We start from the raw sequence: 26,550 nt of genomic DNA on the forward strand, positions 1-26,550 counted from the left end.
TTAAGAACTATACCTATGAGGACACCTTCATTTGCCCTAACTAGAGGCAGAATCATAAAAAGTGAGGACAACAATTATATCTTGTCATATATTTTTTACCTAAATGAGGCATTGTTTGAAATAAAATATCATAGTGCATTTGCACAATATTCTAGCAAATACATAAAAGAGGTCATTAATTTACTCATGTGTAACATGATATTAACTGCATACTGTGATTGTGGTGATTTAAACAAAGTAAATGAAGGAAAAGCAATTAATGGAGTATCACAAATATGATTTGTTTTGCTATTACTGGTATTACTATAGCTGTAATATATTTCTATAATTTTCTGATTTTAAATAGGAGCACATATATAACCTATTCTTATATTCATATTCTTGGCAACATTCTTGGAAATACTTCAATTGTCTCAATTTTTCAAGATTTTTTCTTAAAATAATATTAGACTTCGTCTTGCTTATTTTGGGTGCTTTCACTTTCTTTTCGGATGTTCTTGGCAATTTCATGTGTGCTTAATATTCTGATCCAAACCTGTGAGGAAAATATCCCACAACACTGCCCAATTTACAAGACCACACAGTGATTTATAAGGGTTCCTCCCCCACAGAGCTTTTAATGGGGAAAAACTCATCTATATTGCTGTGTCAAGAAATCACCACCTTTATCACATACCACAGACATAAATGAACCATATAAAAGCAAATAATCCTTAACTCCTCTACAGGAAGCGAGAGCAGAATTTGAACTTTAACAGATGCTTAGAATGTGTAACTAGTTGTAGAGACCATGTAATATGGATACCAACAAGTAGTTACAGATAGTTTATCTAGTGCAATGGATTTAAAATCACTTTTGAAAAACTGAAATCTTTTAAACATATACAATATGCCATAATATACCATACAGTTCTGAGAACTCAAGTGATTTTTATTTCTATATCAATTTTACACGGATTTAGATAGAGTACTTTTACCAAACTCTGTTGGGCTTTTAACCAAAATACTAATACATTTTCATTTTAAACATCCTAACAATGATTGATCATTGAATTTACTTTTAAAACCTGAATTTTAAAATCAGATATATTTAGCTACTTCTAAGCTTTGTAAGTGTATCTACATTATAACAAATTGAAACAAAGGAAGCATAACACAAATTATTTCAGGGTAAATTTCATGTAATCTCTACTTATTTTTCATGATACATATACAAAGAGATATACCTAATGTCACTAGACTTATGTGAGCTAATATATATAAGTGACTAAGGATAGTGCTTTGTACAAACTAAGATATTAAATATTACAACATGACCTCAATTCAAAACACTTTTTGCCTAATGCAAGAAGTCACACAAGACTTAAAAACATGTTGATTCTAAGCTAAGGTACATCTGGTTACATTATTTGATGCAGACGTTAAAAAAAAAAATCTCATTTATATTATATAATAGGTAAAGAATATTCTCCATATGAGTAAATATTGTTCAGCTAGCAGTCTCTAAACACTGATCCTTACCTGTTCTGTCATCTTTGAGTCCCAGAGTCTCAAGTGAAACTGTTGATTTGGGATCTTGTTTTTCTGATATATTTTTTCTCTCAAGAACATCAGAATTTTTTTTCTTTTGCTTTGTTAATAAGAGATTGATAAAGGCAGCAAAAACTCTACCTATATTCTAGATTATGGTACGTAGTTCACTAACTAGTAACTACTTAATGTCATATATGCAAAAAATGGACCTAAAAATTCAATGTAGAGTGAGTCTGTGGTGACCTAAGTAAAACAATAATCATTATTGACATTTTAATTGTTATACTGAGTAGGACTAACATTATACGTTAATAATTTGTAAAATCACAGCAGTACAAAGGGCATGATATAGTCATGTAGCTTTTAGACATATCCACTTCTCCGACTCTTTTCCATTTACAACTCTCTTCATGAAAGAAATATTACTTTGTTTTCATTCACCCCTCATTTGGAAGTCCCCAGATCATTCTCATTTCAAGAACAGACTGAGAGCAATCCTATTCAAACTTAATTTATGCTGCACTTGGATATTTTGTTTCCAGTGTGTACTATCCTCAAATGGTTAATTTGCCTATACCATAAAGGTATGATGTACATAGAACACTGGGTCAAACCATGAGCAGAGAAAATGTGTCTACTAATGCTAGAGACCAAACAGTGAGTGATATAGAAATTGACCATGATTTGCATTGTTCTCTAGCTTATTCAGTAATATCACCACCTAGTAAGCCAACCTACAAAAACAACAACCACAGCAATAATCACTCACTTGGAGGAGGGTAAGTCTAATAATGATTAAGTATGATTTTTCCAGGCACTTTCTAGTAGATGTCATGTTCATCTTTTGAAATTAGAAAACTTGATAACAGAATAACTAAATAAGTATCTCAAAATGACCCTTATGGCAGAAAGCGAAGAAGACCTAAAGAGCCTCTTGATGAAAGTGAAAGTGGAGAGTGAAAAAGTTGGCTTAAAACTAAACATTCAGAAACCTAAGATCATGGCGTCCGGTTCCATCACTTCATAACAAATAGATGGGGAAACAATGGAAACAGTGACAGACTATTTTCTTGGGCTCCAAAGTCACTGCAGATGGTGACTGCAGCCATGAAATTAAAACACGCTTACTCCTTGGAGGAAAAGTTATGACCAACCTAGATAGTGTATTAAAAAGCAGAGATATTACTTTGCCAACAAAGGTTCATCTAGTCAAAGCTATGGTTTTTCCAGTAGTCATGTATGGATGTGAGAGTTGGGTTATAAACAAAGCTGAGTGCTGAAAAATTGATGCTTTTGAACCGTGGTGTTGGAGAAGACTCTTGAGAGTCCCTTGGACAGCAAGGAGATCCAACCAGTCCATCCTAAAGAAAATCAATCTTGAATATTATTGGAAGGACTGATGCTGAAGCTGAAGCTCCAATACTTTGGCCACCTGATGCTAAGAGCCGACTCATTTGAAAAAGACCCTGATGCTGGGAAAGATTGAAGGCAGGAGGAGAAGGGGATGAAAGAGGCTGAGATGGTTGGATGGCATCACCGATGTGATGGACATGAGTTTGAATAGGCTCTGGGAGTTGGTGATGGACAGGGAGGTCTGGCATGCTGCAGTCCAAGGGGTCGCAAGGAGTCGGACACAACTGAGTGACTGAACTGAACTGAATATGTTATAGATTCAGGACCCACCTCCACGTGCATCTGATCCTGAGTGGTTTGCCTTTGTGTTGCCCTACCTTGCCTCGTTCTTTGTCTGAAAAGACCAGAGCCAGAATGTCTGGGTTTCTCTGTCTGTCCCTACCACTTACTAGCTGGGTGACTTTGGCAAAGCTACTTACCCTCTTTATACTTCAGGTTTCTCATTTATAAAGCAAAGACAGTGATACCTGTCTCACAAATTTTGGTTGAAAAAAATAAGTGTGTAAAGTAAAGCACTTGGAATTACTTTGGGTACATAGTAAGTATTCGATTGTGTGCTCATCCATTGTGCTCAGTTGGAGCATGTTTTATTATAATGGCAGTGATCATTGATTCAGTAACCTCCTATTATAACACCACTTCCTAGCTCACATTTTCTTTTATCATCTCTCTCTTGCTCTCTTCAAAGAATTATTGAGCATCTACTTTGTGCCAAGCACTTTTTAGGAGCTAACTTCTTTGCAACCCCATGGACTATAGCCCACAAGGCTCCTCTGTCCGTGGAATTTTCCAGGAGTGGAGTAGCCATTTCCTTCTCCAGGGCATCTTCCTGATCCAGGGATTGAACCCAGGTCTTCTGCATTGCAGGCATATTCTTAAACATCTGATCCACCAAGGAAGCTCAGGAGCTAGCTTAGACTATATCAAGGGACCAAAAGAGGCATAGAGGGTGCCCTTATAGATTTACATTTTAGTTGTTTTAGGTAGATCAAATAGACAATAAATGATAAATGATATGGACTTTCTATGTGGCACTAGTGGTAAAGACCCTGCCTTTAGCATGTTAAAAGGTAGTAAGTGCTATGAAAAAAAGAACACAGAATAATTTAAGTTGAGTAGCTGGTGACCAGCAGAAGGCATTTAAAGAACTGATATTATTTCAGACTTGCAGAAGAGTTGCAAGAATAGTACAAGCAAATACCACAGACATTGCTCCATTTGCTTTGTTAATAAGTCTGTCTACAAAAATATGTGCATATACAGATTTTTGTTCCTCAACTTTTGGGAAGAAGTTGAAGACATTGTGTCCCTTAACTTCTAAATATTTCAATGTGTATTTCCAAAGAATAAAGACATTTTAAAAAATAAGTACATTGCAGTTATCAAAATCAGAATATAAAATATTGATATGCTTCTGTTATATAACCCAGAATCCTTATTCACATTTCATCAGTTTTCCAAGTAATGTCATTTACAGTTTTTCTTGGCCCAAAATTCAATGCAGGATCATGTATTGAATTTTGTTGTCAAGTTTTTCTTGTTTTATGTGATCTCTTAATCTTGACATTTTTGAAGAATTCAGGCCAATGACGTTTGGTTTAGATTTGCTTTATTTCCTCTGGAATTGATAAGGTTATACATTTTTTAGAAGAAAATCACTACAATTATATTCAGTTTTTCTCAATACTCTGCCAGGTGTCACAAGACACTGAGTTGTTCCAGTGTTGGTGATGTTAGCTTTCATCTCCTGGTGGTAATCAGTAAGGATTCTCCATTGTAAAGTCAACATTTTCACTTTATAATTAGTAACTTGTAGGGAGATACTTTAAGAATATTTAAATATCTGTTTCTCAGCACACTCTACCACCACTTTTATCTCTATTGATAATTTTCTAAATCTATTATTATTTCTAGCTCAGATGGTAAAGCGTCTGCCTGCAGTGCAGGAGACCCAGGTTCGATATCTGGGTTGGGAAGATTCCCTGGAGAAGGAAATGGCAACCCACTCCAGTACTCTTACCTGGAAAACCCCATGGATGGAGGAGCCTCGTAGGCTACAGTCCATGGGGTTGCAAAGAGTCGGACACTACTGAGCAACTTCACTTTCACTTCACTTTATTCTATACGGAAGGCATTTCCCTTCTTCAATTTCTTTATTTATTTTTTTCATTTGTTAATTCAGACTAGATGGACTCATGGCTTTTTACTGAACTCAATAGATTATGATCCATTTTTTATAATATTTGGATTCACACATGGTCCCAGATTTGGTCAGTAGGATTTCCTTCAGGCTGGCTGCTGTGACCTTTTGAGACATCTCCATGATTGCTTGAGCACTTCCTTACCTTCTGATATACGAAAATATTCCAGTTGATCTTATATTTTCCTGCCCCTACCAGGGAGTTAGCCATTTATCCAAAGAACTGTGTTTTCTTTTAGTAGAGAATGGTATATGGAAATCAAGACCTGGGCACTAGATGTACTTATTCTTACAGATATAATATCGCTTCTAGGCCCTCTTAGAGAACAGTTAAGATAGATATCTATTTCTATCTCATATCTTTATTTCTACATGTTCATCTGAATCTATCTATGAAGCATGATGAATGCATGCATGTTTGTATGTATGTAAGCCATTAGTTCACATTTCTGTCTCCAATTCCTTTATAATATTAGACTGTATTTTCTGTATAATCTTCCTTCTCCCATACATGTAAGTATGTTCTCCAAAGGAAGAAATTTGATTTTCATTATCTATATTTACTTAATTGCATGACTCATAAAAAAGTTTCAGAATTGAATACTGATACCAGTGTACACTGTAAACACACTAAGAGTTCAATATTTGTTTAAAGTTTTTCTTTTTGCAATAAATATATGTAGTGATAGTCACATATCTTTAATGTGCAAATTGAAAATTTTGTGACATTGTAATAAATATATGTAGTGATAGTCACATATCTTAAATGTGCAAATTGAAAATTTTGTGACATATGCACACTCATATAACATATAACCCTATATGGTACATTTGTATAACCTCAGCAAATTCCCTTATGCCCCTTCATCACCCTTGGGCTGGAGGATTGACATGCAGTTTATTTATTTATTTATATTTTTAAAGTTTAGGTTCATTGAGGCATAATTTACATGCAGTCCTGTCATCTCCCAGGCTCCTCTGTCCATGGGATTATCCAGGCAAGGATACTGGAGTGGGTTGCCATTTCCTACTTCAGGGGACTTTCCTGACCCAGGGATCGAACCTGCATCTCCTGTGTCTCCTGCATTGCAGACAGATTCTTTACCTTCTGAGTCATCAGAGAAGCCCCATAAAATAAAGTTAATAATAAAACTTGTTTTTTTATTGTGCAGTTTTATTTTTTTATTTTTTCCTCTTTTTTAATGTGTGTGTGTTTATATATATATATTGTATATATACATATATATAATATATATTCTTTTTCAGATTCTTTTCCTTATAGGTTATTACAGGATACTGAGTAGTTTCTTGTGCTATGTAATATACAATAGGTCCTTGTTGGTTATCTGTTTTATACATAATAGTGTGTATATGTTAATCCCAAATTCCTAATTTGTACCTCCCCTGCTTTCCCCTTTGTTAACTGTAAGGTTGTTTTCTATATGTGTGAGTCTATATCTGTTTTGTAAATAAGTTCATTTGTATCATGTTTTAGGTTCCACATATAAGTGGTATCATAAAATATTTGTCTTTATCTGCCTGGCTTACTTCACTTAGTATGATGATCTCTAGGTCCATCCATGTTGCTGCAAATGGCATTATTTTATTCTTTTTATGGCTGAATAATATTCCATTATGTATATATCCTACATCTTCTTTATCCATTCATCTGGTGATGGACATTTAAGTTGCTTCCATATCTTGGCTATTCTAAATAGTGCTTCAGTGAGAATTGGGATGCATCTATCTTTCTAAATTAGAATTTTCTCCAGATATATGCCCAATGTGGGATCAGTGGATCATATGGTAACTTTCAGCTTTCTGGGAAACCTCCATACAGTTCTCCATAGTGGCTGATCTATTTACATTCTCACTAACAGTCAACAGTGCAGGAGGGTTTCTTTTTCTCCACATCCCCTCCAGTGTTTATCATTTGTAGACTTTTTGATAATGACCATTCTGATCAGTGTGAGGTGATATGTCATGGTAGTTTTGATGCACGTTTTTCTCATAATTAATGATGTTGACTACTTTTTCATGTGTCTGTAGGCCATCTTTGCTGCTGCTGCTAAGTCACTTCAGTCGTGTTCGACTCTGTGCGACCCCATAGACGGCAGCCCACCAGGCTCCCCTGTCCCTGGGATTCTCCAGGCAAGAACACTGGAGTGGGTTGCCATTTCCTTCTCCAATGCATGAAAGTGAAAAGTCAAAATGAAGTCGCTCAGTCGTGTCTGACTCTTAGCGACCCCATGGACCACAGCCTACCAGGCTTCTCCATCCATGGGATTTTCCAGGCAAGAGTACTGGAGTGGGGTGCCAAGGCCATCTCTATGGGCATGCAATTTAAAGAGACTGACAAGGTAGGTCTGGTTGAGAAGTTGACAGTTAACTTGGAGGAAATAAGGATGTGAGTCATAAGTATCTAGAAGAGAAATGATTTAGGCAAAGGGATCAGTCAGTGCAAAGACCCTTAAGAAGCCACATGCTTGGTATATTTGAGGAATAATAAAGAGTCTGTAGCAGTGGAAGTGGAATAAATGAAACAGAGAAAAGTAGGTAGAAAGGGAAGAGAGATGGAAGGAAGGAATGTATACAGAGTGTAAGGGGTCTGATTGACTACTGTAGGGTATATTAGGCAGCTGTTGCTATAATAGTGATATGTAACAAGCAACCTCATCTCGAGCAACAAGTGTTTATTTCGCATTCAAGAGTCAGCAGGGAAGTTGTGACTCTATTAAGCTTGGCTTGGATTGGCTGGGCTTGGGTCCAGGTTGCAAATTGGGATCAAGCCTGCCCCACATGTCTTCTCATTTTGGATCTAGTAGCTGTCTGGGCTCTATCCTTCTCAGAGGGGGTGGTATAGTGCAAAAGGAATGAGTGAAAACATAAGATGTCTCTTGAAGCTGTGACTCAGAAATGAAGTCACATTTCTTCATTTCTTCCAAAGAAATGAAGTCTTTTTTACCTATTTCATTGGCCAAAGAAAGACATTTACCAGGCCGAAAGTCAATGCAACAAAGATGTGTATTCTGCCTACTCTTGGGAGAAATGTTAAAAATTCACATTTTAATACTAAAAGCTAAGGACATGAGTGCATAATTCTATTACAGAGAGGAAATGATGAGTTGGGAATAGTGTGATCTGCCACATAGTTACTTTGCCTGTGAATGAAATGGGGATTTCAGAAGATAAGCTGGTTTAAACTTCAAAAGTGCCAGCCTGATTTCTGTACTGAAAATATACCCTAGAGGACAAGGAAAGAGCAAGGAAAATATGTAGGAATTATCACAGCAATTCAGTGAGGAACACTGGTTATTCAGAGCAGGGTGGTAGCTATAGGAATACAGAGAAGAGATCAGATTGTGGATATCTGTCAAAGGAACAATAAATAAGATTTCCTATGGGGGTTGTAATGGGACATGGAAAGAAAAAGAGGAATGAACAATAATTTTAATATTTTAAGCTAAACAGATAGATTATAAGAATAAAGGGGCCTCAACTGAGATGGGGATGCCTGTGTGTAGTGAAAGATTAGGAGCTAAATTTTTATTATTTTATGTCAACGCTGTATACTGAGTATCCAAGTGGACTGGTTAGGTATGAAATTGTCAGGTCTGAAGTTTAGGAGCAAGATCTGGTTGAAGAGCTATATTTGGGAACCTTAAATATATTGATGATATTTAAATCCATGTCCCATATTCTCTGCAATAGCCATATAACTAACTAGTCTACTTGGTTCTACTCTTCCAATTTTCCAATTCATCTTCCATTCTGCCAGCATTTTTTAAAAATTAATTATTTATTTTACTTTACAACATTGTATTGGTTTTACCATACATTGACTTGAAAGAAAAACGCTGATCATATTACTCCTTGCCTTAAAAACCTAGTCATAGCTTAAAAGACAAAATCCAAACTTTAATATAAAGCTTCACTATCTGGCCACAATCTGTTTTTATTTTACCTATAAACTCCTGTTTATCTTTATAGGTCAGACTCAAAAGTCAGCACTCTTGTTCCATTTTCCTGATGGTCCAGGGAGCATCAATCTCTTTTTCCTTTGCGTTCCCTCAGAACTCTGTATACTTCTCTCTGCATCATTCAGTATGATAGCCACTAGTTGCATGTAACTATTATACACTTGGTATAAATTGTACACTGGTACAAACTGAGATGTGCTGCACATGTGAAATTCACATCTCATTCAAAGACTTAGTACAATATTTAAAATATACTATCTATGATTTATATGCTTATGAAATGATAATATTCAGGATGTTAGTTTAAATTATGTATTAAAATTAATTTTACTTGTTTAATTTTTGCTTTTTAAATGTGAGCTGCTAAAATCTTTAAAATTGCATCTGTGGCTTCTCATTTGTGACTTGCAATTGATTTCTATTGGACAATTCTACCTTAGAGCATTACATTTCTGTGATTAGATCTCTGTTAATCACATCATTTTTTGTTTTTCTGAAAGCTGAGTTTTTTAAAAGAGAAGTTATATTTGATTTCTAAGACCCAGTAGGATTATCCTGCTGTTGCTGCTGCTAAGTCGCTTCAGTCATGTCCAACTCTGTGCGACCCCATAGATGGCAGCCCACCAGGCTCCCCTGTCGATGGGATTCTCCAGGCAAGAGCACTGGAGTGGGTTGCCATTGCCTTCTCCGGTAGGATTATGACTAGATGCTTAAAAGTTAGCTGAAAGTTTCTGACTGCTGCTTGTCCTCAGACACTGATCTATAGACAGATTGCCTGTAGCATAAACATAAACAGAATTTGAAAATGAGTCAGCATAGGAGGTCCACAGTATACATTTAGGGAACTGAAGTACTTTGGCAAAGTCACTCACAATTTTAGCTAGTCACATATTTGTGTTACTAGTTCAACCTGTTTCCTAAAAGTAGTGCATTTAGGATCAAGTTACAAATTAAAATATTGTATTGTTTTGGTAAAGATTAATAGTTTTACATACATTTATAGTGAAATTCTTTAATTTTTTCCAAAGACAAGTTTCTTTCTGACTTCTACTTTGTAAGTAAAATCTTATAGTGAATTTTATCTTAAAATATGTATTAAGAGAATCATATTCTATTATTCCTTTTACTCTACTGTGAAATAAATAGAATATAATAATATATGTGATGCATGCATGCTCAGTCACTTCAGTCCTGTCCAACTCTTTGTGACACCATGGACTGCAGCCCACCAGACTGCTCTGTCTGTGAGACTCTCCAGGCAAGAATACTGGAGTGGGTACCCATTCCCTTCTCCAGGGGATCTTCCTGACCCAGGGATCGAACCCAGATCTTCTTCATGGCAGGTGGATTCTTTACTGCTGAGTCACTGGGAAAGCCCTTAATAATATATAACTTTATGTAAACTGACAATTGTAAATTTTTAATGAGTTCTCAGGACCCAAGAACATTTCCAAGGGATAAAAGTAAGGGTAAATAAGTTTCTTCTCTTTGCTTTTATTCTTTCTCTCTCCCCATTGTATACAAATATATCTATTCTGATTTTGGAAATAATATTAAAATGAATAATACACTGAGCAATGAGATTCTGATGAGATCAGGATACACCAAAATGAATAATCCAGTGAATAAAACAGTAAAATGCTTCCTGAAGCTCTGTGCTCTGATATGCTAGGGGATATGATGTAACTCACATAGAGAAAACACTGTTGTAGAAAAAGCAGAGTTAGAGGGTGCAAATTAGGGTGTAGATGTTTCCTCGGGGTCCTGTTCAGGGCAAAGTGCATTGATTTTAATGACCAGTTCTAGATGTCTAGACAGAAATACCCCTGCAGGGAAGAAGAATAACATCTCAAGATATGTTAATTTGATGTAAATCTCTCTTTGTCATCTGAATGTTCCCTTTATGGTTTACTCAACAGGGTTTTGGTTTGTTATTTGGTCACAGGAGTGCTCTGTCCTTCAGAAAAGGAGTGGAAGCCTAATTTATCTTCCAAGATAAATTAATAACCATTCTCTGAACTACAAATCATTATCTTATGTGTTTTCACAGGGTAAATAAGTTTTCTCTCTCATAATTGTTGTAAAGTGATAAAACTGATGCCTGAGTCTGAGACTCAAGAGAGTCTCTGCTAAAACTCAAATATTTAGGAAACTCTATGTAAGCATAGTCTTTGGTCTATGTGTGTCTCTCTGTTCCCTATCAGGTTGACTTAACCAAATTTGAAGGAGTCTTCTAAGCATTATTGATGATAGTGTCATAAAATTTTACCTATATATGCAATATCTTCATATGTGTCTGTGTGTGTGTGTGTGTGTGTGTGTAAACACACACATACAGAGCTATTTCATTTCACTGAGGAAAAACACATCATGCTAGAGTGTTGACCTCACTTGGATGCTCAGTAATATTGTTTAACACTTGAACTAAGTGACAGAAACAGAAGAAGGTTGGCCTGTTGCCTTGTATGCTTGAAAAGTGAATAATTTGCTGTGTCCTGATTAACTGTGTGAAATTGTGAAAGATAAAGATATTTAAGGTTCAGTTTGATCTTAAGAATCTGCCCTTTTCCATAGGTGGTGGTTGTTACTCAGTCGTGTCCGACTCTTTGCGACGCCATGGACTGCAGCACGCCAGGATTCCCTATCCATCAACAACTCCCAGAGCTTGCTCAAACTCATGTCCATTGAGTCAGTGATGCCATCCCACCATCTCATCCTGGTGGGACCTTTCGTTCCCTTCTCCTCCTGGCCTTCAATCTTTCCCAGCATCAGGGTCTTTTCTAGTGAGTCGGCTCTTTGCATCAGGTGGCCAAAGTATTAGAGCTTCAAGTTCATTTTCCATAGGTATCCTAAGCCATAGTAAGATATACTTTCAGAACTTTCAGTGTTGCTAAATATCTTGCCCAGCACTTAATAGTTTGAGGTGGGAGGTTTGGGAGTTTTTTGTTTGGCATTAGGCACCAGTGCCAATGATTCACACATGATAAACCCCTGTGTAACCTACAGACATGTTGAGCCAGATTCTATCTTCATGGAGATTTTCTGAGATCAATTTAGAAAATTATGGAAGCACATTGACTCTCCATTGGAACTATTAATGCATTTGCCATTGTGGGAACTATTAATTCACTTGCCATCAAGTGTACTAAATCATGCCCAAATAGTCTGAATGTGTATTTAAAATTTTGAAGACTTTAACCACAGATTATTTTATATTCATCTGCATGGTAACTTGCATTTTTAACAATAATATTGATGACCCAGTCTCATTTTGTCTTTTTGATTATAATAGTGTGCCAATCTACTTTAAAAAATCCAGCCTCTTCAATAAATGGTGCTGGGAAAACTGGATAGCTACATGTAAAAGAATGAAATTAGAACACTTTCTAACACCATGCACAAAGATAAACTCAAAATGGATTAAAGACCTAAATGTAAGACCAGAAACTATAAAACTTTAGAGGAAAACATAGGCAGAACACTTGATGACATAAATCAAAGCAAGATTCTCTATGACCCACCTCCTACAGTAGTGGAAATAAAAACAAAAGTAAACAAGTAGGACCTGATTAAACTTAAAAGCTTTTACACAGCAAATGAAACTATAAGCTAGGTGAAAAGACAACCCTCAGAATGGGAGAAAATAATAGCAAATAAAACAATTGATGAAGGATTAACTTCCAAAATATTCAAGGAGCTCATACAACTCAATGCTAGAAAAACAAACAATGCAATCAAAAAGTGGGGAAAAGACCTAAACAGACATTTCTCCAAAGAAGACAAACAGATGGCTAACAAACACATGAAAAGATGCTCAACATTGCTCATTATTAGAGAAATGCAAATCAAAACGACAATGAGATATTACTTCACACTGGTCATAATGGCCATCCTCAAAAAGTCTACAAACAATAAATGCTGGAGAGGATGTAGAGAAAGGGGAATGCTCTTGCACTGTTGTGGGAATGTAAATTGATGCAACCACTATGGAAGATGTTATGGAGATTCTTTAAAAAACTAGGAATAAAACCATCATATGACCCAGCAATCCCACTCCTAGGTATATACCCTGAGGAAACAAAAATTGAAAGAGACACATGTATCCCATTGTTCATTGCAGCACTATTTACAATAGCTAGAACATGAAAGCAACCCTGTAGATGCCCATCGACAGATGAATGGATAAAGAAGTTGTGGTACATATACATAATGGAATATTACCCAGCCATAAAAAGGAATGTGTTTGAGTCTGTTCTGATGAGGTGGATGAACCTTGAACCTTTTATACAGAGTGAAGTGAATCAGAAAGAGAAAGATAAATATCATATTCTAATGCACATATATGTAATCTAGAAAAATGGTACTGAAGAATTTATTTATAGGGCAGCACTGGAGAAACAGACATAGAGAATAGACTTATGGACATAAGGAGAGGGGAGGAGAGGGTGAGATGTATGGAAAGAGTAACATGGAAACTTACATTACCGTATGTAAAATAGGTAGCCAATGGGAATTTGCTGTGTGGCTCAGGAAACTCCAACAGAGGCTCTGTATCAACCTAGAGGGGTGGGATGGGGAGGGAGATGGGAGGGAGGTTCAAAAGGAGGGGATCTATATGTACCTATGGCTGACTCATGTTGAGGTTTGACAGAAAGCAACAAAATTCTGTAAAGCAATTATCCTTCAATTAAAAAAAAATGAAAAAAATCTCACTGCTCCTACTGCATCATAAAGTATATGATGGCTTAAAGCTCAACATTCAGAAAACTAAGATCATGGCATCTGGTCCCATCACTTCATGAGAAATAGATGGGGAAACAGTGACAGACTTTATTTTGGGGGGCTCCAAAATCACTGCAGATGGTGATTGCAGCCATGAAATTAAAAGACACTTATTCCTTGGAAGGAAAGTTATGACCAACCTAGATAGCATATTAAAAAGCAGAGACATTACTTTGCCAACAAAGGTCCGTCTAGTCAAGGCCATGGTTTTTCCAGTAGTCATGTATGGATGTGAGAGTTGGACTGTGAAGAAAGCTGAGTGCCAAAGAATTGATGCTTTTGAACTGTGATGTTGGAGAAGACTGTTGAGAATCCCTTGGACTGCAAGGACATCCAACCAGTCCATCCTGAAGGAGATAAGTCCTGGGTGTTCATTGGAAGGACTGATGCTGAAGCTGAAACTCCAATACTTTGGCCACCTGATGTGAAGAGTTGACTCATTGGAAAAGACCCTGATGCTTGGAGGGACTGGGGGCAGGAGGAGAAGGGGACGACAGAGGATGAGATGGTTGGATGACATCACTGACTCGATGGACATGAGTTTGAGTAAACTCCGGGAGTTGGTGATGGACAGGGAGGCCTGGTGTGCTGCGATTCATGGGGTCGCAAAGAGTCGGACATGACTGAGCGACTGAACTGACTGAACTGACTAAGTACTGAGAATTTTCAGTTTCAAGGAAATTTTAATCCAGGAATCAGAATTTATAATCCAAGGAAAATGTTAAAGGTAGTTTAGTTCAACCATCTTATTTTAGGTGCCCCTAGAAGTTAATTAACTTCAAGATCAATCAATAACAGAGCTAGAACCAGGACTGAAACCCAGGTCTCCTAAATTATACTCCCTGTCTTTCCTCTGTATAATTTTGTCTTAAAAATTTGAACCAAAGAGATTCACTGGAATGGGGAAAAGATGTTGAGCTAAGTACTGTTCCAGACCTTCAGGATGACCAGGGCATTGCCCCTGCCCTCAGAAAGCTTATGGTCTAAGGAAGGAGAAAGCTAAGTAAATAAGTTAGAGCAATTGCCTTTTTGTATTCTGATAGAAGTATATAAAGTAGAGAAAAGGATAAAAAAATAGTCTATTATGCTGGTAGATGATTGGAACATGCTTAATAGAGAATGATTCAAGGATTTTGCAAGAAAGACTGGGCTATGCATTCCACATTAGGGGAAGAATATTTAATTCTAATTTCTGACATGTAGACATTGTCCAGATGTTACCAGAAATATGAGTATAGCTGAAAGAATGTTTTCTTATTTGCCCTATACGGAAAAAATGTGGCACCTTCTTACAGATGCTTAACAGGCTCAATTACTAATACTCATGGGATATCGGGGTGTTTAGGCAAAGTTTCAGCAGTACTTCTATACTGCATATGTGTGTGTTGAAATGCAATTATTGCCAGCTTTCAAAGCAATAGGCTGAAACAGTTATATTTGGGGATGCTACTGCTAAGTCACTTCAGTCGTGTCCGACTCTGTGCGACTGCAACCCCATCCCTGGGATTCTCCAGGCAAGAACACTGGAGTGGGTTGCCATTTCCTTCTCCAATGCATAAAAGTGAAAAGTGAAAGTGAAGTCTCTCAGTCATGTCTGACTCTTCGCGATTCCATGGACTGCAGCCTACCAGGCTCCTCCGTCCATGGGATTTTCCAGGCAAGAGTACTGGAGTGGGGTGCCATTGCCTTCTCCGATTTGGGGATAGAGAACTAAATAAACTAGATAAGTTCAGTTCAGTTCAGTTCAGTCTCTCAGTCGTGTCTGACTCTTTGCGACCCCGTGAATCATAGCACGCCAGGCCTCCCTGTCCATCACCAACCCCCGGAGTCTACTCAAACCCATGTCCATCGAGTCGGTGATGCCATCCAGCCATCTCATCCTCTATCGTCCCCTTCTCCTCCTGCCCCCAATCCTTCCCAGCATTAGGGTCTTTTCCAATGAGTCAACTCTTCGCATCAGGTGGCCCAAGTATTGGAGTTTCAGCTTCAACATCAGTCCTTCTAATGAACACCCAGAACTGATCTCCTTTAGGATAGACTGGTTGTATCTTCTTGCAGTCCAAGGGACTCTCAAGAGTCTTCTCCAACACCACAGTTCAAAAGCAAACTAGATAAGGAGTGAAGGTAATCATTTAAAGTATGTAAAGTTTTCCCAAGAGTTACCATTTTCTTATAGAGGGATGTTTTTCAGAAGAGAAGCAGCTCACATTACTTGACAATATTTTAAAGCATTCACTTTTCTTGTTCTTATACTTTCTTGACAAATATGTTACCCGGTAATGAGATAGAGTGACAGGTATAGTATCCATAGAAAAGGAAGAAAAGTATAACCTGAAAGTGGGTTAGATGGTAATATTAAAAAAAAAAAAAAGAGTGCACTACCAGTTGGTTTTTGTTGGTCTATACTATCTTTGCCAAAATGTATTCTTTTTCTTTTCCTTTTACATTTTGGCTCATTTATATTGCCAAAGATACTAAGCATGTGATTACATTTTGTGAAGTTGCATCAGGGTCTCTTTTGAAGATGTGTGTATGTCTGTGTGTACACTGTGAAACATGCAAATATTGAAATATATTTTTAATTCTCCTTGGTTTCTAAATAGAACATGATAGCTAATTCTAAAAAGCGATAGAAGTCCTCTTTTAACAGGAGCAAAGATCTGACTTTTGTTAGGGTTGTGGGTTTGATGAGAGCTGAACCAAGCACTGGACCATGCAAGATTTCATTTTGTCATCACTACTTGACTCTGAGGTCATGGCTCTTATTTCAGATTTTACAGATAAGAAAACCAATGCTCAGGAAGGTTAAACTGTATACAATTTAGTGACCAAGCAGAGATTCAAATAAAGATCTGTCCAGCTCTTGAGTTAAATGTCCATTCTACTATGCTCTGTCACGTTACAGAAGGTCTGAAGTGAATGGGAGAAACTTCTGTGTAGGAAAAACCAAACCAAGAGAGCAAGTTGCTTATGCCAATTCATAGGAGGAATGATCAGGGTGCAAAGAAACACAGAGGGAACCTGGTGGCTTTCTTTAAACAATGAAAGGATTATCAGGCCGAAGGACCTATTATGATTGATTTATATAATCCCTAAGAAGACTATGAACCCATATTTATGTGTAAGTTGCAGGGAAACGTCATTGTGTGAAAGAATTTTCCAAAGAGATAATGACAGACTGCGGCTGCTTCGAAGCTAATCAGTTTTCTGTCAGTGGACACATTCAGTCATATGGTGTGTAACCATTTCATAGTCCATTACCAAAAACAATCAAATGTAAATTTTGCAGTTTGATGAAGTTGCCTTTTAAAAAATTCTGACTGCTGTCAGTTGAATAAACTATGCAGTTTGGTTAAATACCAAAGAAAGTGATTGAGTGTTTTTCCAAATAAACAACTGAAAGCTGATAGCCTAGGTTATAGCCATGCTGGGGTTTCTGCTAGATATTTTTTTTTTCCTTTGGTTTTACTTGAGTGTATAAAAGGTGACTTGGAAAGCATACCTCTTTTTTCTAGTTTTGAGTATTCATATTTTACATGACAACTTAAGCATATAACATGGCTGAAATCAACTCAAGTAAACTCATATGTCAAACTGAAGTTTATAATACATCCTACATGTATAGGTATATAGATTATTCTGACTTCAACTAAAATGAAGTGTTTCTGAATGTGAATGTTTTGGTAGCATCAGCCTATTGGTTTTAAAAGACATATTAAGTTTTGTAGAAAACCTCTGATTTCCTAGTTATTGTATCATGTATGGCTTTGGGTGAGTCATTTCAGTATATATACCTTGGCTTAGCACAAATATGACTAAATTACAATCATAAAAAGATTGACAATTTATAAATCGAAATGCATGTCAATATAGAATTTTAAAGCATCCCATATTTGCACTCATCTGTATCTGCATATTTGAACCTATTCAATGAATGAACAAATGGAAACTTTCTTCTCAATAACCTTGAGCATTTCACTTCACACCTCTGAGCTTCTGCCTGTCTACAAAAGGAAGGAATTGAATCTGAAATATTTCAGGTGTTTTTCTAGTGTAAATGGGTAGTTTGTAAATTTGGTAATGTATCAACTCCCAGAGAGAATCCAGAAATACTTAAAAAACAAGTGTGATTAAAATAGGAAATGTTTTCCATAATCTTCTGTGGTTTGCAGCTCATGTCCTCTCTGCAAATCAGGATGCTTGAGCCCCAGTTTTCATGAGCCACCCACCTCTATGCAGACAATTTCCAGATCTTCCTCTTCTGCCCTGACCTTTATATTCTCTCCAGTCACAGATTTCATCCTGTTTATGAAACATCTTTACTTAGATGTTCTGCCATCACCTAAATCTAAACATGAAAAAAAAAAGAAATTCATGGTGTCCCTTTAGCCTATCTATCCTGCTTTTCCTGTGTCTTCATTTTCAGGCAGATACCCTGGGTTTCCCCTGCCCAGTCCCAGTCATTCACAACTGGAGGCTAGCCTTAAGTTCTTCTGATTCCTACTCAATGTTTTTTCATTTCTGTACGTTTGCATTTTCACAGTCTCATCCTTGTCCATGCCTTGTACTTCCAGACTTATTTTAGGGGCTTTCAAGCAAACCTACCTGTCTGTATTCTTTTCTTATTTTCATGGACTCGATGAAAGTTGTAGAATTCTTTCATTCAAATGCCTTTTGAGCAGCAAGACAAACTTCATTCCTGACTCTAATAATTTAGCAGCTGGTATGTGGCTTTAGGGTGGTACTTATTTTTATATATAAATTCCAAGCATAAATGTTTACTTATGTAAGTTCTATCTTTCATACTAAATTAGGAGTTTGTTTAAGATTAGAACCGGGTCCTTTCCTCTCTTCTCCCTTTTTTTCCCTATAGATTTTATCGAATAGCCACTTGTGTAAGACATTCTACCAAGCACTTTGGCAGATACAAATATGGATGAAACATGACTTTTATCCTTAGGAAAAGAACTCCCACTTCATAAAGTAAAGGAAACTAAAATTTATTGAGTACATTTATGTTGCTGGGTTTAGGTCAAGGCATAAATTATCTTATTTAAGTCTTCTTAAAAACTTTCTTCCAGCTTTATTGATATATAATTGATATGTAACATTGTGTAAGTTTAAGGTGTACAACATAATGGTTTGATATATTGCAAAATGACTATCTCAATAAGGTTAGTTAACATATCCATCACCTCACATAGTTTGTTTTTTTTTTTTTTTTTGGTGTGGTGAGAATTTTTAAGATCTACTCTTTTAACAACTTTCAAATACATAGTAAAAGGCATTGTTAACTATACTCTTCTTAAAACTTTGTACAATAAATTATTATTCCCATTTTATAGATGAAGACAAGGTTAGAAGAGGTCAAATCACCTCTAGGTTTGTTGCAGCTTCCCCGGCGGCTCGGAGGTAAAGAATCTGCCTGCTAAGGCAGGAAACATGGGCTTGATTCCTGGATCTGGAAGATCCCCTGGAGAAGGAAATGGCAAACCATTCCAGTATTCTTGCCTGGAAAATCCCATGGACAGAGGAGCCTGGTGGGCTCCAGTCCATGGGGTCACAAAGAGTTGGACACAACTTAGCAACTAAACAACAAAAAAGGTTTATTGACTGTGAAACCCCATTTCTTCCACTGGCCTGTACTGGAATCTATATTTAATAGTTCCTAAATTAATGGCATTAATTCTGGTATTATAACAGCCTAACTGTTTTCCAAATGGTTGCTTGCAAGTTTAAGTAATTAATATGCATCTAGACTTTTGGTTTCTTTTCTCATAAATAAGTGGTGCTGTGGTTACTGACATAAACAAGCTTATTATTTAGATCATAAACACTATTGTAAACAGTATTCCATGGAACACAGAAGACCTATGTATCTTAGAAACTATACAATAATATGGTATTATATTTAGATCTCAAAAAATTTTATTTAATGTTTAAAATTCATTTAAAAACATACATTTGTTACTTAATTATATATCATATGCTACCTTTAAAAAAAAAAAGATGTAGCATATAGCTATCTCTCCGATGAATTATTTTGTTAATTCTGTCCTTCTATAAACCTTGGTAGGGCTTTCTTAGGATGCCCATTATTAAACCAAATAAGGCTATTTTTTTTCCCTCCAAGACCACACACCACATAAAATAGATTTGTGTATGGAGTGATTTTTGTCAACAGTCATCAAAAGAACATCAGATAATTTCTCTGATAGCCTTGGCTCAAAATCTCTATCAGGTTGAGAGGCAAATAGTAGCGATAAATATGTGTTTTTTTCCTGCCTGCAGATTCACTGCCTTTCAAGATAACTTTAATAAATAACTACAGTGTATGATAAAAGTTCTTCAGTTCCCTTGTTTACAGTAAAACCACTGCCTTTCTACTGCAAACATATTTTGTGAGAACATGACATTTAAAAATTCTGCATAGAAATTATCAAATTTTTTCTGATAAGTATTTTAAATGTTTGTATAAAGCTAAACAATCTTTATCAGGAAAAACCTCTGCAATTATTTAAAATGAGATTAAGACAAACTCCCTCCAAAGATGAATAAAGGTAGAGATAATAAAGATTAAGATGGTGACAAAGAAGAAATGAATGAAGAAGAAGGTGGAGGAAAAGGAAGGGAAAGGAAAAATAATAATGAAGCTAAAATATGAGTTTCCACATGGATCATTATTGACAGAAGTTTGTGTGATTCCTTGTCTGCCCCTGCATTGTGAAACACACATGAGTTTCCTTCTTTCCTAGGCTTGGATAGCATTATGGATGGTTAAGCTTTTCTGTACCTATCAAGTTCTTATGAGTAACTGAGTTAGGTAGGGCTTGAAGACTAAGCTTCATACAGTAGTTACCAGCACAGGATTTTCCTGACACGAGAGAGAAATAATCATCTAGTTCCATCAGGTCAAAGCATGCTGGAGAGAAATGCCCTCCAACAACTCCCCCCCATAGAGCCTGATGTCTGGTAAGTAAACTTTAGTCTCCAGTACTATCAATCCTTTGCTTTTCAGAAACACTTAATTCAACTAAATTTTTTTTTAGTCCTAGATAAAAGGATACCTGTCTGTCCTCTTAGTGTCTACTCTAGTCCATCTGCCGTCATCTACTATGCTTGGTGATTTATCACATACGTAGCTTGTCAATTAAAAGTGCTTACAAAGACAAAATCTGCAATAATGTTTCTAGCATGTTTAATAGAGTTTAGTTAAGTAAACATCCTCAACCAAAGCAGCAAGAGATCTTAAAATAAACAGAGCTACTGTGCCAAGTTCACAATTACTCACATATTTAGTGCTCTGCCCATCTTCTAAGCACAGTCATTAAAACCAGATTTGTGTACTTAATGTAATTGTCTTGAAACCATAGCTGTTTAAATACTACAGGCCATTTACATGCTTGAACCTTTTTTATTCTCTTTACTCCTTCAGTTTTAAAATAAAACTGGAATTTGTTTCACAAAACTTATTTCAAGGTAGCTAGTAACAACTCTCTCTAGAACAAGCCAAATCAAATTACTGGTCCTAGTAGAGTCAACTAATCGTTGGGGGAGACACACTGTTGTTCAGATTCTCCAAACCAAGTGTTCTTTGGGAAAGTACTGAGAAGTTTCAAATCCCAAATTAGAAGGGTAGCATGGTTAGTTTCTTAAAAGCCCAGTTAAAATGACAACCAAAAAATATCAGTATTAAATGTAGCAATATAAGCAGTATTAGATAAATATATAAATTTTGAAGAAAGTCTGCTCTGGCGATGTAATCTTACCTCACTGGCTCTCAGTTTCTGGCCTGGGAAATAGTGGCAATGGTGAGAAATGTAGCTATATTGTAAGGTGATTTTTTTTTTTAAATTAAAGAAAATAATATAATGAAGTTATTCACATATTTATGTTCAATAAATGTTAGCTATTATAGTGCTCAAATATATTAGAATATAATTCCAATTTTATATTTCCATCATTGTTCATATTCATGCAACTAAGTTGTGATTTTCAAATATTTCTCCCATATATTTATCTAGGGATTTATATTCATCTGTTAACTGTAGTGGCTTGTTCTTGCTCCAGTGCGAACACTTTGAACTAAGACATTCCCCTGAAGGAGCGGATGATGGACGTAAAGTGAGCACAGAATCTGTGGAGCTGTCCTCACGGGTCAGTGTTGAGTTCTATTTTGTTTAACTATATCATTAGTGAACTGAGAAAAGGAAGTAAGTAGCATGAGAAACATATCTGCAGATGATAAATGAAGATGAACTTCAAATTCCCAGGAGAGGAGAATATAAATAGATTCTCAGCAAGTTCTGAAATTGGTAGCAAAGAAAGAAATGTAGACCTAAATAACAATCTTCCATATAAGCACATGAACATTTTAATAATATGAGACCCAGAAAGAGGAAAAAGCTAAGCTGATAGATAGTACAAATAGTACAACTTGCCAATGGGGCAGAAGCCCAAAATAACATAGTATGCATTCTCTAATGTTAAATGCAATCTACCTTTCTCATTTTTTAAATGTATCAATATTTCCCTTGTAGCTCAGTTGGTAAAGAATCTGCCTGCTGTTCAGGGACTCAGGTTCAATTCCTAGGTTGGGAAAATTCCCTGGAGAAGGAAATGGCAACCCACTCCAGTATTCTTGCCTAGAGAATTCCATGAACAGAGGAGCCTAGCAGGCTACAGTTCATGGAGTTGCAACACGAAGAGTCGGACACAAATGAGCAACTAGCACACAAATGTAATTATGAAATTGAGGAGATTACAGTCTAGCATAGTGTTGAGAAGGTCTTAGGTTTGAGACAGCACTGATATGAGCTGTGTGGCCTTCTGCGTCTGTAAAATAAAGAGAATTATATTACATACTTTGTAAGGTTGTTTTGATGGTAAAATGAGTGTGGCATGAGATTATAAATTTCATGAGATCAGTAGTGCTGGTGGTTTGCTCACAATTGCGTCTCCATCATCTTTTGTGATGCCTGACATGTGATGGGCAATGAACACAAGTATTTTGAGATATAATAGTGAATCACAAGGGCTTCCCTTGTAGCTCAGATGGTAAAGTGTCTGCCTACAATGTGGGAGACCAGGGTTCGATCCCTGGATTGGGAAGATCCTCTGGAGAAGGAAATGGCAACCCACTCCAGTACTCTTGTCTGGAAAGTCCCATGGATAGAGGAGCCTGGTAGGCTACAGTCCATGCGGTCGCAAAGAGTTGGACACGACTGAGTGGCTTCAGTTCACTTCACTTCACTTCATTGAATCACAGTGTTGTTTTGAAGGTTTGGTAATATATATGAGAAACTATCTTGAGCTTTTATTTATTTACTTGATTACTTAACTGCCTCCTTTCCTAGGATGCCAGCTCCATGCAAGCAAGAAAATTGCTTTCTTATTCCTTGCTATATTCCCAGTGTCTAGAACTTTGGCATTCAAATGTAGTTTTCCAGCCAGTGCATGGATTACCTGGAAGTTTGTTGAAATGGTAGAATTATGGACCTATATTGAGACCTGCTGAATTAGAATCTGCATTTACTATCCATTGATAATTCTTAAACACATTAAATTCAAGAAGCATTGGTTTATCCTGTCCCTAGTATTTTTGCTATAGACTGTTACTGGACAAATGACTGCAAATTATATATTAGATTTAGCATGTATAAAATTTACATTTAGCAGATTTAAAATTCTTACTGCATGTACACATAATGTTCTTAATAGCTTCAATGAGGTATAATTTACATACCATAAAATTCACCCATTTAAAATATAAATCCAATGACTTTTAGTAAATTTACAGAGTAGTGCAACCAGTCCTACAATCTAATTTCAGGAAATTTCCATGATTCTTTAAAAAAAGTTCCCATCTGCAGTCATTCCCTATTTCCAACCTCAATCCTAAAACCAACTATTATAATAATATTGTTTTAATATCCACCCATCCATTTTCTATTTTAGATGGAGAGTAACTAAAGGGAGAAGAAATAAATCTCTTCCATTCCTACTTCAGTAAATAAGAATGATTCTTGAATGAGTTTCACTGTGATTTAACTTGCCATTAACCACATCTAAATGGAATTGATAAACAACTAAGAATTCAAATGTGGTTCAAGACAGATGTTTACCACTTTCAGGGAACAAAACATTTTCAAATAATCTTTTTTCCCTAAACTTATTGAGCACACATTTACAAGCAAACATTATCAGTCTAACAAAAACAGAAGCCGAAAGATTTTAGTCTTCTTTAATACGCTAATTACAAATCATTGCTATCCAATCAGGGTCAGTCCTAGGCCAGTTTACAAGCTTTAACTTAAGTTTCTATTTGATGTTTTGTATTTCTTTAGAAATTTGTGTTAGCTGAGACTGACCTTCTCTGGAAAAGTCTCTTTACTCATTCATGCCCTCTACTGAATTCAGGTCCTTAAGTTCTTTCCCATGGACTTTTGAGCAGGCCAGTAAATGATCTCATTGGCCCCAAATACTCTGTACTTATCTCCTATATTCTGTCCTCCCAACTCCAAGAGGAGGTATTTCAAGTTCTTCTGCTTAAAAAACTTTCACGATTCAAAACTATCCACAAAATGAAGTCCAAACTCTCTCTCACACATTTCATCCAGCCTTATTTTCCTGTCTCATTGCTTGCCACACTCACATTCCCATAGGCTTATTAAGCATGCTACACTTCTCTCTGTTCTCAAAACTTGCCAAGCACATCATACATCCTCTTTATCTTTGCTAAGGCAGTTCCCTCCTGTTGAATGTTATCCCTTTTTCTCCATTCTTAGGCATTGGAATCATATTATTTTGTTGTTGTTCAGTCACTAAGTTGTGTCTGACTCTGTGACCCCATATTTAGACAACAACAAATACTTCTGTAACCCATTTTAAAATATTCACTCATTTACTCAATCAGAATTTCCTCTTTCCCTTGTATTGACTTATCATTGTATTTTAACTCAAATTTATTATATAGAATGGTGGACACTATGCCATAGTTAATTATGTATTCCACCACATTTCATAGTATCTGGAATGTAATAGGAGCTTAATAAGGAATATATGAATTAATGAATGGTTGAGGAATCTTTGAAATCTTGCCTTGGAAGATTGTTGGACCTGGACTAGTTATGACCTCTGAATGAGGCATACACTTCCAACTTCTCAATTGAGAGTACTTTGTGCCTTTTTGTGAATGTCCCTTTGGTACAAAAGTATCTTTTGAAACTTTTAAATTTCCTGTTTGAGATAAGGGAAAGCATTAACAAGATGGGATTTTTGTAGAATTGGTCCTAGATCCCTGGTTTATGATGGAAGTTAATATCCTGTTTCATCCATTTAAAATCACAGACTCGAAAGGAATTGAAAGATCATTTTTTTCAGGACATTAATTTTCCAGATAAGGGAAATATTGTTCAGTGTCTTTATTTGTACAGTTTTCTTTTTCATCTCACATGGTTGAGATTTGGGTTTTGTTTTCAATCCTTTATTCAATATTTCTCTGTTTAAATTTATTTTTAATTGAAGGATAATTGCTTCACAATATTATGTTGGTTTCTGCCATAACACAATGTTTATCAGTTATAAGCATACATATTTCTTTATTAATAACTTAATTGCATGCTCTGCCTGGAAATGTCCTTTCTCTGCACAGAATTTTGAAAGCAACAAAACTATTTCATAAGGAAGGATTGGTTTCCTGGGGCAGAACTCACCACTCTAATCACTTGCAATAGAATGTTCCTTTCTGAACATTATTTGCCACTTGGTAGACATTAGGTACTGTGTGAATGCTGGAGTGGGTAGCCTTTCCCTTTTCCAGGAATGAAAATGAATTATGTGGTACCAAATTAAAAGTTTGAAATTCACTTGTGTCTACTCCCCGCCCCCCCCCATTTATCAATTTTGTATTTGGGAAATCATTAAAAAGAAATGCAATTTCACTTATACCCCTCCCAGTTGAGCAGTAATTTCAACCACTATTTAAGAAAGTACAATGCTTAAAAAGTATATTAAGGAAAAAAGGAAGAAAAAAACTTTTCATATCAATGTAAAATATGAATGATTATTGAGATGTTTTTGAAGAAATAGAATCTATTATTTTAATGAAATCTTTCTTTATAAGGCAAGAATTATAAATTGCAAATTGGAAGGAATGCATCCAAAAATAAATACCTAAGAAAAAAGTACAGTTAAAGCTGGAGATTCTATAAAGAACATGGATACTGAGATTAGCAGTTCTCTTATATTGTCATGATGACCTCAGTTGTTCAAATAGACCAAGGCATAAACTGTATATATCTCCCTTGAAATAAATACCACTAACAGTATTATGAAATATCTAATACATATTAAACACTTTATTTAAAATCTGACAGGTGAGTTAAACACTCCTGCAGATTTCCCTTGCCTTCCTTGCTGCTGCTGCTGCTAAGTCACATCAGTCGTGTCCAACTCTGTGTGACCCCATAGACGGCAGCCCACCAGGCTCCCGTCCCTGGGATTCTCCAGGCAAGAACACTGGAGTGGGCTGCCATTTCCTTCTCCAGTGCATGAAAGTGAAAAGTGAAAGTGAAGTCGCTCAGTCATGTCTGACTCTTCGCGACCCCAGGGTCAGTAGCCTACCAGCTCCTCCGTCCGTGG

The 26,550-nt window shown here is 36.3% G+C and overlaps 1 protein-coding gene across 1 annotated transcript in view; it reads left to right on the plus strand.

The window, feature by feature from the left end:
• The window catches only part of ANGPT1 (angiopoietin 1), a 296,599-nt gene that overhangs the window by 50,474 nt on the left and 219,575 nt on the right, over positions 1-26,550 (plus strand). The window lies entirely within an intron of this gene.

Source organism: Dama dama, chromosome 21, assembly GCF_033118175.1.
Source record: "Dama dama isolate Ldn47 chromosome 21, ASM3311817v1, whole genome shotgun sequence".
NCBI lineage: Eukaryota > Metazoa > Chordata > Mammalia > Artiodactyla > Cervidae > Dama > Dama dama.